A 17,984-nucleotide genomic window follows, 5' to 3' on the forward strand; every position below is an offset into this window, starting at 1 on the left:
TATTATTCAACCCCTAGGTTTAATATTTTGTGGAATAACCCTTGTTTGCAATTACAGCTAATGATCGTCTTTTATAAGACCTGATCAGGCCGGCACAGGTCTCTGGAGTTATCTTGGCCCACTCCTCCATGCAGATCTTCTCCAAGTTATCTAGGTTCTTTGGGTGTCTCATGTGGACTTTAATCTTGAGCTCCTTCCACAAGTTTTCTATTGGGTTAAGGTCAGGAGAATGACTAGGCCTCTGCAACACCTTGATTTTTTCCCTCTTGAACCAGGCCTTGGTTTTCTTGGCTGTGTGCTTTGGGTCGTTGTCTTGTTGGAAGATGAAATGACGACCCATCTTAAGATCCTTGATGGAGGAGCGGAGGTTCTTGGCCAAAATCTCCAGGTAGGCCGTGCTATCCATCTTCCCATGGATGCGGACCAGATGGCCAGGCCCCTTGGCTGAGAAACAGCCCCACAGCATGATGCTGCCATCACCATGCTTGACTGTAGGGATGGTATTCTTGGGGTCGTATGCAGTGCCATCCAGTCTCCAAACGTCATGTGTGTGGTTGGCACCAAAGATCTCGATCTTTGTCTCATCAGACCAGAGAACCTTGAACCAGTCTGTCTCAGAGTCCTCCAAGTGATCATGAGCAAACTGTAGACGAGCCTTGACATGACGTTTTGAAAGTAAAAGGTACCTTACAGACTCGTCTGGAACGGAGACCATTGCGGTGGAGTACATTACTTATGGTATTGACTGAAACCAATGTCCCCACTGCCATGAGATATTCCCGGAGCTCCTTCCTTGTTGTCCTTGGGTTCGCCTTGACTCTTCGGACAAGCCTGGCCTCGGCACGGGAGGAAACTTTCAAAGGCTGTCCAGGCCGTGGAAGGCTAACAGTAGTTCCATAAGCCTTCCACTTCCGGATGATGCTCCCAACAGTGGAGACAGGTAGGCCCAACTCCTTGGAAAGGGTTTTGTACCCCTTGCCAGCCTTGTGACCCTCCACGATCTTGTCTCTGATGGCCTTGGAATGCTCCTTTGTCACAGTATATACATATATATCAGTCACCTCAGTATACAGCACAGTATATACATATATATCACCTCAGTATACAGCACAGTATATACATATATGTCACCTCAGTATACATACACAGTATATACATATATGTCACCTCAGTATACAGCACAGTATATACATATATATCACCTCAGTATACAGCACAGTATATACATATATATCAGTCACCTCAGTATACAGCACAGTATATACATATATATCAGTCACCTCAGTATACAGCACAGTATATACATATAGATCAGTCACCTCAGTATACAGCACAGTATATACATATATATCACCTCAGTATACAGCACAGTATATACATATATGTCACCTCAGTATACAGCACAGTATATACATATATGTCACCTCAGTATACAGCACAGTGTATACATATATGTCACCTCAGTATACAGCACAGTATATAATATATGTCACCTCAGTATACAGCACAGTATATACATATATGTCACCTCAGTATACAGCACAGTATATACATATATGTCACCTCAGTATACAGCACAGTATATACATATATATCACCTCAGTATACAGCACAGTATATACATATATGTCACCTCAGTATACAGCACAGTATATACATATATATCACCTCAGTATACAGCACAGTATATACATATATATCACCTCAGTATACAGCACAGTATATACATATATGTCACCTCAGTATACAGCACAGTATATACATATATGTCACCTCAGTATACAGCACAGTATATACATATATGTCACCTCAGTATACAGCACAGTATATAATATATGTCACCTCAGTATACAGCACAGTGTATACATATATGTCACCTCAGTATACAGCACAGTATATACATATATGTCACCTCAGTATACAGCACAGTATATAATATATGTCACCTCAGTATACAGCACAGTATATACATATATGTCACCTCAGTATACAGCACAGTATATAATATATGTCACCTCAGTATACAGCACAGTATATACATATATGTCACCTCAGTATACAGCACAGTATATACATATATGTCACCTCAGTATACAGCACAGTATAAACATATATGTCACCTCAGTATACAGCACAGTGTATACATATATGTCACCTCAGTATACAGCACAGTGTATACATATATGTCACCTCAGTATACAGCACAGTATATAATATATGTCACCTCAGTATACAGCACAGTGTATACATATATGTCACCTCAGTATACAGCACAGTATATACATATATGTCACCTCAGTATACAGCACAGTATATAATATATGTCACCTCAGTATACAGCACAGTATATACATATATGTCACCTCAGTATACAGCACAGTATAAACATATATGTCACCTCAGTATACAGCACAGTGTATACATATATGTCACCTCAGTATACAGCACAGTATATAATATATGTCACCTCAGTATACAGCACAGTATATACATATATGTCACCTCAGTATACAGCACAGTATATAATATATGTCACCTCAGTATACAGCACAGTATATACATATATATCACCTCAGTATACAGCACAGTATATACATATATGTCACCTCAGTATACATACACAGTATATACATATATGTCACCTCAGTATACAGCACAGTATATACATATATATCAGTCACCTCAGTATACAGCACAGTATATACATATATGTCACCTCAGTATACAGCACAGTATATACATATATATCACCTCAGTATACAGCACAGTATATACATATATGTCACCTCAGTATACATACAGTATATACATATATGTCACCTCAGTATACAGCACAGTGTATACATATATATCACCTCAGTATACAGCACAGTATATACATATATGTCACCTCAGTATACAGCACAGTATATAATATATGTCACCTCAGTATACAGCACAGTATATAATATATGTCACCTCAGTATACAGCACAGTATATACATATATGTCACCTCAGTATACAGCACAGTATATACATATATATCAGTCACCTCAGTATACAGCACAGTATATACATATATGTCACCTCAGTATACAGCACAGTATATACATATATATCACCTCAGTATACAGCACAGTATATACATATATGTCACCTCAGTATACATACACAGTATATACATATATGTCACCTCAGTATACAGCACAGTGTATACATATATATCACCTCAGTATACAGCACAGTATATACATATATGTCACCTCAGTATACAGCACAGTATATAATATATGTCACCTCAGTATACAGCACAGTATATAATATATGTCACCTCAGTATACAGCACAGTATATACATATATGTCACCTCAGTATACAGCACAGTATATACATATATGTCACCTCAGTATACAGCACAGTATATAATATATGTCACCTCAGTATACAGCACAGTATATAATATATGTCACCTCAGTATACAGCACAGTATATACATATATGTCACCTCAGTATACAGCACAGTATATACATATATGTCACCTCAGTATACAGCACAGTATATACATATATGTCACCTCAGTATACAGCACAGTATAAACATATATGTCACCTCAGTATACAGCACAGTATATACATATATGTCACCTCAGTATACAGCACAGTATATACATATATGTCACCTCAGTATACAGCACAGTATATACATATATATCAGTCACCTCAGTATACAGCACAGTATATACATATATGTCACCTCAGTATACAGCACAGTATATACATATATGTCACCTCAGTATACAGCACAGTATATACATATATGTCACCTCAGTATACAGCACAGTATATACATATATGTCACCTCAGTATACAGCACAGTATATACATATATGTCACCTCAGTATACAGCACAGTGTATACATATATGTCACCTCAGTATACAGCACAGTATATACATATATGTCACCTCACTATACAGCACAGTGTATACATATATGTCACCTCAGTATACAGCACAGTGTATACATATATGTCACCTCACTATACAGCACAGTGTATACATATATGTCACCTCAGTATACAGCACAGTGTATACATATATGTCACCTCAGTATACAGCACAGTATATACATATATGTCACCTCAGTATACAGCACAGTATATACATATATGTCACCTCAGTATACAGCACAGTATATACATATATATCAGTCACCTCAGTATACAGCACAGTATATACATATATATCAGTCACCTCAGTATACAGCACAGTATATACATATATATCAGTCACCTCAGTATACAGCACAGTATATACATATATGTCACCTCAGTATACAGCACAGTATATACATATATATCAGTCACCTCAGTATACAGCACAGTATATACATATATATCAGTCACCTCAGTATACAGCACAGTATATACATATATGTCACCTCAGTATACAGCACAGTATATACATATATATCAGTCACCTCAGTATACAGCACAGTATATACATATATATCAGTCACCTCAGTATACAGCACAGTGTATACATATATATATATGTCACCTCAGTATACAGCACAGTATATACATATATGTCACCTCAGTATACAGCACAGTATATAATATATGTCACCTCAGTATACAGCACAGTATATACATATATATCACCTCAGTATACAGCACAGTATATACATATATATCAGTCACCTCAGTATACAGCACAGTATATACATATATGTCACCTCAGTATACAGCACAGTGTATACATATATGTCACCTCAGTATACAGCACAGTATATACATATATGTCACCTCAGTATACAGCACAGTGTATACATATATGTCACCTCAGTATACAGCACAGTGTATACATATATATCAGTCACCTCAGTATACAGCACAGTATATACATATATGTCACCTCAGTATACAGCACAGTATATACATATATATCAGTCACCTCGGTCTCCGGCTGCGATCACAGCTGAGCTCCGAAACCTAAACAAACCCCCCTCCTCCGCTGTCCGGGCAGCCGTAACAAGCCGCACTGCTATTGGCCGACAGAAACCTCCACTTAGTAATGACGCCGTTCATTCGTCCTTGAAGCCAACGCTTCCATCCACGCCTCGATGTGAGATTAGGGCGGGGATGCAAAGCTTGTTTCCATGGTTACTGCAGAGGAAGACTTCTGACCAGCATGAGGGCGGGGCTTCTGTACGTCACTGCGCGCTCTGACAGCCGCTCAGCTGCGAGCGGAGGACTGAGGAGAGGAGGACTGAGGAGAGGAGGACTGGGACTGAGGGGAGGACTGAGGAGAGGAGGACGGGGAGAGGAGGACTGGGACTGAGGGGAGGACTGAGGGGAGGACTGAGGAGAGGAGGACTGGGACTGAGGGGAGGAGGGGAGGACTGAAGAGAGGAGGACAGAGGAAGACTGAGGAGAGGAGGACTGAAGAGAGGAGAGGAGGACGGGGACTGAGGAGAGGAGGACTGAGGAGAGGAGGACGGGGAGAGGAGGACTGGGACTGAGGGGAGGACTGAGGAGAGGAGGACTGGGACTGAGGGGAGGACTGAAGAGAGGAGGACTGAGGAGAGGAGGACAGAGGAAGACTGAGGAGAGGAGGACTGAAGAGAGGAGAGGAGGACGGGGGCTGAGGAGAGGAGGATGGAGGAGAGGAGGACGGGGACTGAGGAGAGGAGGACTGAGGAGAGGAGGACGGGGACTGGGGAGAGGAGGACTGGGACTGAGGAGAGGAGGACTGAGGAGAGGAGGACTGAGGAGAGGAGGACTGGGACTGAGGAGAGGAGGACTGGGACTGAGGAGAGGAGGACTGGGACTGAGGGGAGGACTGAAGAGAGGAGGACTGAGGAGAGGAGGACAGAGGAAGACTGAGGAGAGGAGGACTGAAGAGAGGAGAGGAGGACGGGGACTGAGGAGAGGAGGACGGAGGAGAGGAGGACGGGGACTGAGGAGAGGAGGACTGAGGAGAGGAGGACGGGGACTGGGGAGAGGAGGACTGGGACTGAGGGGAGGACTGAGGAGAGGAGGACTGAGGAGAGGAGGACTGGGACTGAGGAGAGGAGGACTGGGACTGAGGAGAGGAGGACTGGGACTGAGGAGAGGAGGACTGGGACTGAGGGGAGGACTGAAGAGAGGAGGACTGAGGAGAGGAGGACTGAAGAGAGGAGAGGAGGACGGGGACTGAGGAGAGGAGGACGGAGGAGAGGAGGACGGGGACTGAGGAGAGGAGGACTGAGGAGAGGAGGACGGGGACTGAAGAGAGGAGAGGAGGACGGAGGAGAGGAGGACGGAGGAGAGGAGGACTGAGGAGAGGAGGACTGAGGAGAGGAGGACTGAGGAGAGGAGGACTGAGGAGGGGAGAACTGAGGAGGGGAGGACGGAGGAGAGGAGGACTGAGGAGAGGAGGACTGAGGAGTGGAGGGGAGGACAGAGGAGAGGAGGACAGAGGAGAGGAGGACTGAGGAGAGGAGGACTGAGGAGAGGAGGACGGAGGAGAGGAGGACGGTGACTGAGGAGAGGAAAGGAGGTGCGGGGACTGAGGAGAGGAGGACTGGGACTGAGGGGAGGACTGAAGAGAGGAGGACTGAGGAGAGGAGGACAGAGGAAGACTGAGGAGAGGAGGACTGAAGAGAGGAGAGGAGGACGGGGACTGAGGAGAGGAGGACGGAGGAGAGGAGGACGGGGACTGAGGAGAGGAGGACTGAGGAGAGGAGGACGGGGACTGGGGAGAGGAGGACTGGGACTGAGGGGAGGACTGAGGAGAGGAGGACTGAGGAGAGGAGGACTGGGACTGAGGAGAGGAGGACTGGGACTGAGGAGAGGAGGACTGGGACTGAGGGGAGGACTGAAGAGAGGAGGACTGAGGAGAGGAGGACAGAGGAAGACTGAGGAGAGGAGGACTGAAGAGAGGAGAGGAGGACGGGGACTGAGGAGAGGAGGACGGAGGAGAGGAGGACGGGGACTGAGGAGAGGAGGACTGAGGAGAGGAGGACGGGGACTGGGGAGAGGAGGACTGGGACTGAGGGGAGGACTGAGGAGAGGAGGACTGAGGAGAGGAGGACTGGGACTGAGGAGAGGAGGACTGGGACTGAGGGGAGGACTGAAGAGAGGAGGACTGAGGAGAGGAAGACTGAAGAGAGGAGAGGAGGACGGGGACTGAGGAGAGGAGGACGGAGGAGAGGAGGACGGGGACTGAGGAGAGGAGGACTGAGGAGAGGAGGACGGGGACTGAAGAGAGGAGAGGAGGACGGAGGAGAGGAGGACGGAGGAGAGGAGGACTGAGGAGAGGAGGACTGAGGAGAGGAGGACTGAGGAGAGGAGGACTGAGGAGGGGAGAACTGAGGAGGGGAGGACGGAGGAGGGGAGGACGGAGGAGAGGAGGACTGAGGAGAGGAGGACTGAGGAGAGGAGGGGAGGACAGAGGAGAGGAGGACAGAGGAGAGGAGGACTGAGGAGAGGAGAGGAGGACGGAGGAGAGGAGGACGGTGACTGAGGAGAGGAAAGGAGGTGCGGGGACTGAGGAGAGGAGGACTGAGGAAAAGAAGACTGAGGAGGGGAGGACGGAGGAGAGGAGGACGGGGACTGAGGAGAGGAGGACTGAGGAGAGGAGGACGGGGACTGAGGAGAGGAGGACGGAGGAGAGGAGGACGGTGACTGAGGAGAGGAAAGGAGGTGCGGGGACTGAGGAGAGGAGGACTGAGGAAAAGAAGACTGAGGAGGGGAGGACGGAGGAGAGGAGGACGGGGACTGAGGAGAGGAAAGGAGGTGCGGGGACTGAGGAGAGGAGGACTGAGGAAAAGAGGACTGAGGAAAGGAGAGGAGGGGAAGACTGAGGAAAAGAGGACTGAGGAGAGGAGGACGGGGACTGAGGAAAGGAGGGGAGGTGCGGGGACTGAGGAGAGGAGGGGAAGACTGAGGAAAAGAGGACTGAGGAGAGGAGGACGGGGACTGAGGAGAGGAGGACTGAGGAAAAGAGGACTGAGGAAAGGAGGGGAGGTGCGGGGACTGAGGAGAGGAGGGGAGGACTGAGGAAAAGAGGACTGAGGAGAGGAGGACGGGGACTGAGGAGAGGAGGACTGAGGAAAAGAGGACTGAGGAAAGGAGGGGAGGTGCGGGGACTGAGGAGAGGAGGGGAGGACTGAGGAAAAGAGGACTGAGGAGAGGAGGACGGGGACTGAGGAGAGGAGGACTGAGGAAAAGAGGACTGAGGAAAGGAGGGGAGGTGCGGGGACTGAGGAGAGGAGGGGAGGACGAGGAAAAGAGGACTGAGGAGAGGAGGACGGGGACTGAGGAGAGGAGGACTGAGGAAAGGAGGGGAGGTGCGGGGACTGAGGAGAGGAGGGGAGGACTGAGGAAAAGAGGACTGAGGAGAGGAGGACGGAGGAGAGGAGGATGGGGACTGAGGTGAGGAGAGGAGGACTGAGGAAAAGAGGACTGAGGAAAGGAGGGGAGGTGCGGGGACTGAGGAGAGGAGGGGATGACTGAGGAAAAGAGGACTGAGGAGAGGAGGACTGAGGAGAGGAGGACTGAGGAAAAGAGGACTGAGGAAAGGAGGGGAGGTGCGGGGACTGAGGAGAGGAGGGGATGACTGAGGAAAAGAGGACTGAGGAGAGGAGGACGGGGACTGAGGAGAGGAGGACTGAGGAAAAGAGGACTGAGGAAAGGAGGGGAGGTGCGGGGACTGAGGGGAGGAAGGGAGGACTGAGGAAAAGAGGACTGAGGAGAGGAGGACGGGGGACTGAGGAGAGGAGGACTGAGGAGAGGAAAGGTGGTGCGGGGACTGAGGAGAGGAGAACTGAGGAAAAGAGGACTGAGGAAAGGAGGGGAGGACTGAGGAAAAGAGGACTGAGGAGAGGAGGACAGAGGAGAGGAGGACGGGGACTGAGGAGAGGAGGACTGAGGAGAGGAGAACTGAGGAAAGGAGAACTGAGGAAAGGAGAACTGAGGAAAAGAGAACTGAGGAAAAGAGGACTGAGGAAAGGAGGGGAGGTGCGGGGACTGAGGAGAGGAGGACTGAGGAGAGGAGAACTGAGGAGAGGAGGACTGAGGAAAGGAGGGGAGGTGCGGGGACTGAGGAGAGGAGGACTGAGGAGAGGAGGACTGAGGAGAGGAGGACTGAGGAGAGGAGGACTGAGGAGAGGAGGACTGAGGAGAACTGAGGAGAGGAGAACTGAGGAGAGGAGGGGAGGTGCGGGGACTGAGGAGAGGTGGGGAGGACTGAGGAGAGGAGGACGGAGGAGAGGAGGACGGTGACTGAGGAGAGGAAAGGAGGTGCGGGGACTGAGGAGAGGAGGACTGAGGAAAAGAGGACTGAGGAGGGGAGGACTGAGGAAAAGAGGACTGAGGAGGACGGAGGAGAGGAGGACGGGGACTGAGCAGAGGAAAGGAGGTGCGGGGACTGAGGAGAGGAGGACTGAGGAAAAGAGGACTGAGGAAAGGAGGGGAGGTGCGGGGACTGAGGAGAGGAGGGGAAGACTGAGGAAAAGAGGACTGAGGAGAGGAGGACGGGGACTGAGGAGAGTAGGACTGAGGAAAAGAGGACTGAGGAAAGGGGAGGTGCGGGGACTGAGGAGAGGAGGGGAAGACTGAGGAAAAGAGGACTGAGGAGAGGAGGACGGGGACTGAGGAGAGGAGGACTGAGGAAAGGAGGGGAGATGCGGGGACTGAGGAGAGGAGGGGAAGACTGAGGAAAAGAGGACTGAGGAGAGGAGGACTGAGGAAAAGAGGACTGAGGAAAGGAGGGGAGGTGCGGGGACTGAGGAGAGGAGGGGAGGACTGAGGAAAAGAGGACTGAGGAGAGGAGGACAGAGGAGAGGAGGACGGGGACTGAGGAGAGGAGGACTGAGGAGAGGAGAACTGAGGAAAAGAGGACTGAGGAAAGGAGGGGAGGTGCGGGGACTGAGGAGAGGAGGACTGAGGAGAGGAGGACTGAGGAGAGGAGGAGAGGAGGGGAGTTGCGGGGACTGAGGAGAGGAGGGGAGGACTGAGGAGAGGAGGGGAGGTGCGGGGACTGAGGAGAGGAGGGGAGGACTGAGGAAAAGAGGACGGGGACTGAGGAGAGGAGGACTGAGGAGAGGAGAACTGAGGAAAAGAGGACTGAGGAAAGGAGGGGAGGACTGAGGAGAGGAGAGGAGGACGGGGACTGAGGAGAGGAGGACTGAGGAGAGGAGGACTGAGGAGAGGAGGACTGAGGAGAGGAGGACTGAGGAAAAGAGGACTGAGGAAAGGAGGGGAGGTGCGAGGACTGAGGAGAGGAGGGGAGGACTGAGGAAAAGAGGACTGAGGAGAGGAGGGGAGGTGCGGGGACTGAGGAGAGGAGAACTGAGGAAAAGAGGACTGAGGAAAGGAGGGGAGGTGCGGGGACTGAGGAGAGGAGGACTGAGGAGAGGAGGACTGAGGAGAAGAGGACTGAGGAAAGGAGGGGAGGTGCGGGGACTGAGGAGAGGAGGACTGAGGAGAGGAGAACTGAGGAAAAGAGGACTGAGGAAAGGAGGGGAGGTGCGAGGACTGAGGAGAGGAGGGGAGGACTGAGGAGAGGAGGACAGGGACTGAGGAGAGGAGAACTGAGGAGAGGAGAACTGAGGAAAAGAGGACTGAGGAAAGGAGGGGAGGTGCGGGGACAGAGGAGGGGAGGACTGAGGTGAGGAGGACTGAGGAGAGGAGGGGAGGACTGAGGAAAAGAGGACTTAGGAGGGGAGGTGCGGGGACTAAGGAGGGGAGGACTGAGGAGAGGAGGACGGGGACTGAGGAGAGGAGGACTGAGGAGAGGAGAACTGAGGAAAAGAGGACTGAGGAAAGGAGGGGAGGTGCGGGGACTGAGGAGAGGAGGACTGAGGAGAGGAGGGGAGGACTGAGGAAAAGAGGACAGAGGAGGGGAGGTGCGGGGACTGAGGAGAGGAGGACTGAGGAGAGGAGAACTGAGGAAAGGAGGGGAGGTGCGGGGACAGAGGAGGGGAGGACTGAGGAAAAGAGGACTGAGGAGAGGAGGGGAGGTGCTTGGACTGAGGAGGGGAGGACTGAGGACAGGAGGACTGAGGAGAGGAGAACTGAGCAAAGGAGGGGAGGTGCGGGGACTGAGGAGAGGAGGACTGAGGAAAGGAGGGGAAGGACTGAGGAAAAAGAGGACTGAGGGGAGGTGCGGGGACTGAGGAGAGGAGGGGAGGACTGAGGAAAAGAGGACTGAGGAGAGGAGGGGAGGTGCGGGAACTGAGGAGAGGAGGACGGGGGACTGAGGAGAGGAGGACTGAGGAGAGGAGGACTGGGACTGAGGAGAGGAGGACTGAGGAGGACGGGGAGTGAGGAGAGGAGTACGGGGAGTGAGGAGAGGAGTACGGGGAGTGAGGAGAGGAGGACGGGGAGTGAGGAGAGGAGGACGGGGAGTGAGGAGAGGAGGACGGGGACTGAGGAGAGGAGGACGGGGACTGAGGAGAGGACTGAGGAGGACGGGGACTGAGGAGAGGAGGACTGAGGAAAAGAGGACTGAGGGGAGGACTGAGGAAAAGAGGACTGAGGAGAGGAGGACGGGGACTGAGGAAAAGAGGACTGAGGAGAGGAGGACGGGGACTGAGGAGGACTGAGGAGAGGAGGGGAGGACTGAGGAAAAGAGGACTGAGGAGGAAGGAGAGGAGGACTGAGGAGAGTAGGACGGAGGAGAGAAGAGAGGAGAACTGAGGAGAGGAGGACGGAGGAACAGAGGACTGAGGAGGGGAGGTGCGCGGACTGAGGGGAGGACGGAGGAGAGGAGGATGGAGGAACGGGGGACTGAGGAGAGGAAGATGGAGGAACGGGGGACTGAGGAGAGGAGGATGGAAGAACGGGGGGACAGAGGAGAGGAGAACTGAGGGGCGGGGGGGGACTGAGGAGAGGAGAACTGAGGGGGCGGGGGGGACTGAGGAGTGGAGGACTGAGCAGAGGAGCGGGGACTGAGGAGCAAGGGACTGAGGAGAGGAGGAGCGGGGGACTGAGGAGAGGAGGATAGAGGAGAGGAGGAGCGGGGGACTGAGGAGAGGAGGACAAAGGAATGGAGTACTGAGGAGAGGAGGACTGAAGAGCGGAGGAGTGAGAAGAGGAGAAGCGGGGGACTGAGAAGAGGAGGAGCGGGGGACTGAGGAGAGGAGGATAGAGGAGGACGGAGGAACAGGGTACTGAGGAGAGGAGGACTGAAGAGCGGAGGAGTGAGAAGAGGAGGAGCGGGGGACTGAGGAGAGGAGAAGTGGGGGACTAAGGAGAGGAAGACAGAAAGCGGGGACTGAGGAGAGGAGGACTGAAGAGAGGAGGAGTGAGGAAAGCGGGGACTGAGGAGGGGAGGATGGAGGGACTGAGGAGAGCAGAACAGAGGAGAGAAGGTTCGCGGGACTGAGGAGAGGAAGAGCGGGGGACTGAGGAGAGGAGGAGCAGAGGACTGAGGAGAGGAGTAGGGATGGGCGATCCCGAACTGTAAAGATCGGGGATCATACTGACCACATAGTGATCGTGTGCACGATCCTGATCCCGAGGTATCATGGGAAGCTGGTGTTACAGATCAGGTCCAGTTCGGGTCCAGGGGCTGTAAAATAAAGAATATAGTTGATAAACATTGTCAGTATACTTACAGGTCCCGCAACACATCCTGCAGATTCTGTCTCCTGGCTGATTCTGCGTCCGTGTCTGATAATTGCTGTGTACCCCGGTAAGCACCACTGACTAAAAGGACCTTCAATTACGTCACAGTCATGTGACCAGTCTGGTGTGAATGGTAGTCTGGTCACATGGCTATGACGTCATCGAAGGTTCTCACTGTCAGCCTGCTTCTTGAGCAATGTAGCAGAGCTGACAATGCTCTCTCTGCTTCTCACTGTCATTATCCAGGCCGACTTTTCCCTGCTGCTGCTTACACCCAGCTCTGGCCTGGTCATGTCATGGGTTAACTTCCCTTGCCTCGTTCTGGATCCCAGGACGCTATATATTGTCTCTCTACCTATGGCTCAGTGCCAGTGATATTTCTGCTTTGCAGCTTGTATACTGGTTCTGGTGAGTGTTCCCGATCTGTCCTGCCTCCCTGCTACTGTGTCCTGACTTTGACCCTCCCCCGTTCGTCTGCCTGTCCCGGTCCCTGACTTCCCGCTCCGTCTGTTGCTTGTGTTTCCCTCTGCATACCTGATCTCCCGGCTTCTGACTCGGTTCTGTTTTCTGACTTTGATATTGATCCTCCCTTGCTGTGACTCGACTCTCCTGGCTAAATCCTGATTGTTTGACTACTCTATTGTCCCCTGGTCGTTTGCCTGTTAACTGCCTGCTAAAGTTACTCTGCTGTACTTCAGCTGCCTTTCTGTTACAATGTTTCTTTGTCTCTCCTTCAATATTCTGCTGCCATCAAGTGGGGATTAATATCATTATTTATTATTATAGCGCCATTTGTTCCATGGCACTTTACAAGTGAAAGAGGGTATACGTACAACAATCATTAACAGTACAAAACAGACTGGTATAGGAGGAGAGAGGACCCTGCCCGCGAGGACTCACAGTCTACAGGGATTGGGTGAGGGTACAATAGGTGAGGACAGAGCTGGATGCGCAGTGGTGTACTGGACTGAGGGCTATTGTAGGTTGTAGGCTTGTTGGAAGAGATGGGCCTTGAGGTTCCTCTTGAAGTTTTCCACGGTAGGGGAGAGTCTGATATGCTGGGGTAGAGCGTTCCAGAGTATGGGGGAGACACGGGAGAAATCCTGTATATGATTGTGGGAAGAGGAGATAAGAGAGGAGTAGAGAAGGAGATCTTGTGAGGATCTGAGGTTGCCTGCAGGTAAGTACCGGGAGACTAGGTCACAGATGTAAGGATTACGCTGTACTACGTTTTACTAACCTTTGTACAGCGTGACACTCACTGTGTATAGACTGTCTGTACAGAGTGATGAAGCAGAGTTGACATTGCTCTCCCTGTGCATTATGTCGAACTAAGGAGTTTTTTATAATAAAGATGGAGTCTCTAAATGTTTGGGTTTTTTTTTTCGTTTTTCTCTGTGTTGTGTTTTGTTTTTTTTTTACCGTTTATCAGAAATTCATGATGGCCATGTCTAATTTGGCGTGACACCATGAATTTCGGGCTTAGTACCAGCTCAGAATACAAAGCTGGTATTAACCCCTTTATTACCCAGCGTGCCACCGCATTAGGGCCGCTGGACGAGCCGGGTAAAGCGCCGGGAAATGGCGCTAAGAAACAATGCGCCATTTCCAGGGGCAGCTGCAGGCTTCCGAGAATCTCAGCCCCCCAGATGTCTGGTTTTACCTGACTGGCGATCAAAATACGGTGGGAGCCCACACATTGGTTTTTTTTTTTGTTTTTTTTTTAAATAATTAAAAAAAAAAAATGAATGGGCTTGCCTGTATTTTGATTGCCAGCCAAGGTAAAACCAGGTAGATAGGGGTGGCAGCCTGTAGCCGTCTGCTTTATCTGCGCTGAGAATCAAAAATACCGCGGAGCGCTACGTCATTTTTTTAAATTTATTTTATACAACTATATATTGTGTACATTATACACAGCTCTGGCAAAAATTAAGAGGCCACTGCAAAATTGTCAGGTTTTCTGATTTTTCTCTTTATGGCTAAATTTTTGAGTACAATGTAAATTGTTGTTTTATAATATGAACTACTATTTTCAGAAAAAAAAAAAAATTTTTTGCTTGGAAATTCAGAGACATGTTGTCAGTAGTTTATAGAATAAAAGAGCACTTTACATTGTACTCAAAAATATAATATACAGTATATATAGTTGTATAAAAATAAATCATATAAAAAAATGACGTAGCGCTCCACGGTATTTTTGATTCTCAGCGCAGATAAAGCGGACGGCTACGGGTTGCCACCTGGCTTTACATTGGCTGGCAATCAAAATACAGGGAAGCCCATCATTTTATTTTTTTTTTTATTTAAAAAAGAAAAAATAAAAAAAAATGTGTGGGCTCCCCCTGTATTTTGATCGCCAGTCAGGTAAAACCAGGCAGTTGGGGGATGGGATTCTTGGCAGCCCGCAGCTGCCCCTGGAAATAGCGCATTGTTTCTTAGCGCCATTTCCAAGCGCGTTACTTGACTCGTCCAGCGGCTCTGGTGCCGGGTGGCACGCTGGGTAATAAAAGGGTTAATACCGGCTTTGTATTCTCAGATGGTACTAAGCCCGAAATTCATGGTGTCATGCCAAATTAGACATGGCCACCATGAATTTCTAATAAACAGTAAAAAAGACACAACACATAGAAAACATTTTGTTATTAGAAATAAAAAAAAAAGAATCATTTAGAGACTCCATCTTTATTATAAAAAAACTCCTTAGTCTGACGTGGTTCACAGGGACAACAATGTCAGCTTCATCACTCTGTACAGACAGTCTATACACAGTGAGAAATGGAGAGCGCATTGTCAGGTCTGCTACATTGCTCTGTACAGAGTGAGAAGCAGGCTGACAGGACCTTCGATGAAGTCATAGCCATGTGACCAGTCTAACCCAATGTCTGTACAACATTCACACCAGACTGGTCACATGGCTATGACGTGATTGAAGGTCCTTTTAGATAGTGGTGCTTAGCGGGGGGCACAGCAATGATCGGACGCGGAAGCAGGAGCAGCCGGGAGACAGAGTCTGCAGAACGCATTGCAGGACCTGTAAGTATCATGACAATGTTTTTTATTAACTATATTCTTTGTTTTACAGCCCTGCTCCCACTCCATCCCATAACTGTACAGCCCGAGATCATTGATCGGACGAAATATTGTGTTATTTTGATTTTGATCTTTACTAAACGATCAGGCGAGGCTCCTGATCCTGACCATCGACGGGATCGCCCATCACTAGAAAGGAGGACTGAAGAGAGAAGGACAGAGGAACGGGGGCCTGAGGACCGAGGAAAGGGAAAACAGAGGAGAGAAGGTGCGGGGAACTGAGAAGCGGGAGACTGTGGAGAGGAGAACAGAAGAGAGAAGATTCGGGGGACTGAGGAGAGGAAGAGCGGGCAACTGAGGAGAGGAGGAGTGAGAGACAAAGAAGAGGAGGAAACTGAGGAGCGAGGGACTGAGGAGAGGAGGAGTGGGGGACTGAGAAGAGGAAGACTGAGAAGCGGGGGACTGAGGAGAGGAGGACTGTTGAGTCAGGGACTGAGAAGAGGAGGAGTAGTGGGGGACTGAGGAGATGAAGAGGGGACGGAGGAGTGTGTGACGGAGGAGTGAGGAAAGGAGGACTGAGGAGAGGAGGACTGAGAAGCTGGGGACTGAGGAGAGGAGGAACGAGGAGAGGAGGAGTGAGGGACTGAGGAGAGGAGGAATGCGATACACCCTGGGTGGGCCATTAGTATGGATACACCCTGGGTGGGCCATAAGTATGGATACACCCTGATAAAATGGAATTGGTTGCTGATATCACCTTACCGTTTGTGGCATATTAGTACATGGGAGGGGCAAAACATTTGAGGCCGGGTGACACCCATCTGCAAAGATGCCATTTTGAATTCAACTTTACTCTTTTTTTTTTTATCAGGGTGTATCCATACTTATGGCCCACCCTGTATTTTCTATGAGGTGGAGGGAGATCTCTGCTCCTTATTCAGCTCACATGTTCTTTGCTTCTCAGTCAGTTCCCACAATCTCCACTCAGTCAGGTCCCATGTTCTCCACTTCTCACTCTTTCCTTTCATCAGTCAGGTCCCATGATCTCCTCAGTTAGGTCCCACGTTCTCCATTCTTCAGGCTGTTCCTACAATCTCTCATCAGCCAGGACCTACAATCTGCTCTCAGTCAGTTGCCATGTTCTCTGCTCCTCAGTCATGTGTCACAATCTCCTCTCCTCAGCCAGGTCCCACGTTCTCCTCTCTTCACTTAGCTCCCTAGTTCTCCGCGCCACAATCAGTTCCCTCAATCTCTCATCAGTTAGGTCCCACAATCTCCTGTCCTGAATTAAGTCCTATGATCTCCTCTGTCAGTTCCCACAATCTCCTCTCATCAGTCAGGTGCCATGATCTCTCCATCAGCTCTCATGTTTTCCTCTCCTCAGTCACCTACAATGTTCTCCGCTGCTCAGTCACAATCTCCTCTCAGTCAGGTCCCACGGTCTCCTCTCTTCAATCAGCTCTCAAGTTCTCCACTCCTTAGGTCCCACGGTCTCCACTTCTCAATAAGCTTACACGTTCTCCTCTATTACCTCTCGTACAATAGATCATTATCCTTTTTTCAGAACTCCTGAAAATCTTTATATTTAAGCTGCAATACTAGAAAACGTCAACTGTTAAATACTAGAAACCCTCAGATTTTTTTCTCAAACTAAACAGTTATTTAAAAAGAAAAGTACTGCGTTGGCCGGGAATCGAACCCGGGTCAACTGCTTGGAAGGCAGCTATGCTCACCACTATACCACCAACGCTTCATGAAAAGAAAGCTTATCCTTGAAGATTGTAGAGCAGTTAGTTTTACAGAAAAAAAGTATTTTCGACGAGGTGGAGGTTGATCTTTCCTCCTCATACAACTCATACGTTCTTTGCTCATCAGTCAGTGCCCATGTTCTCCGCTTCTCACAAACTCTTCTCAGGTCATTCCCACAATCTCCTGTCATCAGTCTTGTCTCACGATCTCCTCTCCACAGTAAGTTGTCATGTTCCCCTCAGTCAGGTCTCACGGTCTCCTCTCTTTACTCAGCTCCCAAGTTCTCCTCTCCTGAAGCAGTTTCCACAATCTCATCAGTCAAATCCAGTGATCTCCTCAGTCAGCTCCCAAGATCTCCACTCCTCAATCAGCTCCCATGCTCTCCAATCCTTATTCAGTTCCCACAATTTCTCATCAGTTAGGTCCCACAATCTCCTGTCCTGAGTAAGGTCCCATGATCTCCTCTGTCAGTTCCCATGATCTCCTCTCTTCATTCAGCTCCCAAGTTCTCCACTCCTCAATCAGGTCACACAGTCTCCTCTCCTCAATAAGCTCCCACATTCTCCACTCCTCAGGAAGTTCCCACAATATCATCATTAAGGTCCCATGAT

The 17,984-nt window shown here is 49.7% G+C and overlaps 1 protein-coding gene and 1 non-coding gene across 4 annotated transcripts in view; both read right to left on the minus strand.

Moving 5' to 3' along the window:
- AGBL5 (AGBL carboxypeptidase 5) overlaps window positions 1–5,024 on the minus strand; it is a 53,894-nt gene extending 48,870 nt beyond the window's left edge. For 2 of the 3 annotated variants that reach the window (XM_075341357.1, XM_075341355.1), the window contains exon 1: window positions 4,934–5,024. The gene's annotated coding sequence lies outside the window, so the exon portion shown is untranslated. The other variant, XM_075341356.1, reaches the window with a different exon arrangement.
- A 12,278-nt stretch (window positions 5,025–17,302) lies between these two features.
- Window positions 17,303–17,374, minus strand: TRNAG-UCC (transfer RNA glycine (anticodon UCC)). Its single transcript has one exon. It is a non-coding gene; the product is annotated as a tRNA-Gly (tRNA).
- Between the last annotated feature and the right edge of the window lie 610 nt (window positions 17,375–17,984).

The sequence above is a fragment of the Anomaloglossus baeobatrachus genome, chromosome 3, assembly GCF_048569485.1.
Source record: "Anomaloglossus baeobatrachus isolate aAnoBae1 chromosome 3, aAnoBae1.hap1, whole genome shotgun sequence".
Taxonomy (NCBI): domain Eukaryota; kingdom Metazoa; phylum Chordata; class Amphibia; order Anura; family Aromobatidae; genus Anomaloglossus; species Anomaloglossus baeobatrachus.